The sequence below is a fragment of the Solea solea genome, unplaced genomic scaffold (genome assembly GCF_958295425.1).
Source record: "Solea solea unplaced genomic scaffold, fSolSol10.1 scaffold_228, whole genome shotgun sequence".
Classification (NCBI taxonomy): Eukaryota; Metazoa; Chordata; class Actinopteri; order Pleuronectiformes; family Soleidae; genus Solea; species Solea solea.
The window spans coordinates 5,423-7,500 of NW_026704074.1; positions in this window are offsets into that span (position 1 = coordinate 5,423).

A 2,078-nucleotide genomic window follows, 5' to 3' on the forward strand; every position below is an offset into this window, starting at 1 on the left:
TCAGGCTGTGGGAGCAGAGAGCCAGAGAAGCAGGGGGCTGTGGCCCAAGGTGAGGAGCCCAGGCTGGGGGAGCAGAGAGCCAGAGGAGCAGGGGGCTGTGGCCCAAGGTGAGGAGCCCAGGCTGGGGGAGCAGAGAGCCAGAGGAGCAGGGGGCTGTGGCCCAAGGTGAGGAGCCCAGGCTGGGGGAGCAGAGAGCCAGAGGAGCAGGGGGCTCTGTGAGCAGGGGGCTGTGGCCCAAGGTGAGGAGCCCAGGCTGGGGGAGCAGAGAGCCAGAGGAGCAGGGGGCTGTGGCCCAAGGTGAGGAGCCCAGGCTGGGGGAGCAGAGAGCCAGAGGAGCAGGGGGCTGTGGCCCAAGGTGAGGAGCCCAGGCTGGGGGAGCAGAGAGCCAGAGGAGCAGGGGGCTCTGTGAGCAGGGGGCTGTGGCCCAAGGTGAGGAGCCCAGGCTGGGGGAGCAGAGAGCCAGAGGAGCCACCGACGGGAGAATGGCTAAAAACGTGATTTTATCAAAATGTTACAAGGCAGGGCTCTGCACAGGGTCCAGAGGAGTGGAACGCCGTTCATCCCATGCGAAAAGGTGCAGGAGTGACCGAAATACGGCCCGTTGTAAATCGCCCCTCTTTAAGCCAAAAAAATAGGTACGCCTCCCAGGGCCACCGACGGGAGAATGGCTAAAAACGTGATTTTATCAAAATGTTACAAGGCAGGGCTCTGCACAGGGTCCAGAGGAGTGGAACGCCGTTCATCCCATGCGAAAAGGTGCAGGAGTGACCGAAATACGGCCCGTTGTAAATCGCCCCTCTTTAAGCCAAAAAAATAGGTACGCCTCCCAGGGCCACCGACGGGAGAATGGCTAAAAACGTGATTTTATCAAAATGTTACAAGGCAGGGCTCTGCACAGGGTCCAGAGGAGTGGAACGCCGTTCATCCCATGCGAAAAGGTGCAGGAGTGACGGAGATACGGCCCGTTTTAAATCGCCCCTCTTTATGCCAAAAAAATAGGTACGCCTCCCAGGGCCACCCAGGGTGATGCTTTTATCAAAATGTCACAACGCAGGGCTCTGCGCAGGGGCCAGAGGAGTGGAACGCCGCTGGTTCCATGCGAAAAGGTGGAGAAATGACCGAGATATGACCCGTGGAAGTCGTCACAATTTACCCCGAAAATAGGCGCTCGCGCTCGGGCAGAGGTCGGCGCTCGGCCGGGGTCCCGAGAACCGGGGCGAATAGGGTTTTCCCACGGCCGAAAACCATAGGAAGCACGGGGAAAATTCGGGACCCGACGTCCCAGGGCCCTCGGCGGGGACCGGGGCAACGCGACACCGTTGGTTCCACCCGAAAAGGTGGAGAAATGACCGAGATACGGCCCGTCAAAAGTCGTCACAATTTACCCGAAAATAGGCGCTCGCGCTCGGCCCCGGTCCCGAGAACCGCGGCGGAGGTTTACCGGGATGCTGCGCAACATGGGCCAGAGAGCATGTTTGGTTCGAGTTTACCGGGATGCTGCGCAACATGGGCCAGAGAGCATGTTTGGCCGAGTTTACCGGGATGCTGCGCAACATGGGCCAGAGAGCATGTTTGGTCGAGTTTGTGTGGGTTGTGTGCGACACTCCCGGCACATACATAGGAACACGGCTTCCAAGTGAGCGCACTTTTTCGAAATTTCTTCTAAGTGCCGCTTTTTCGAACCGGGGCGAATTGGGTTTTTCGAGGGCCGAAAACCATAGGAAGCACGGGGAAAACTCAGGACCCGACGCCCCACGGCCCTCGGCGGGGACCGGGGCAACGCGACACCGTCGGTTCCACCCGAAAAGGTGGATAAATGACCGAGATACGGACCGTTGAAATCGACTCGGCGTATCCGAAAATAGGCGCTCGCGCTCGGACAGAGGTCGGCGCTCGGCCCGGTCCCGAGAACCGGCGCGCCTAGGGTTTTTCCACGGCCGAAAACCACAGGAAGCACGGGGAAATCTCAGGATCCCACGCCCCACGGCCCTCGGCGGGGACCGGGGCAACGCGACACCGTCGGTTCCACCCGAAAAGGTGGATAAATGACCGAGATACGGACCGTTGAAATCGACTCG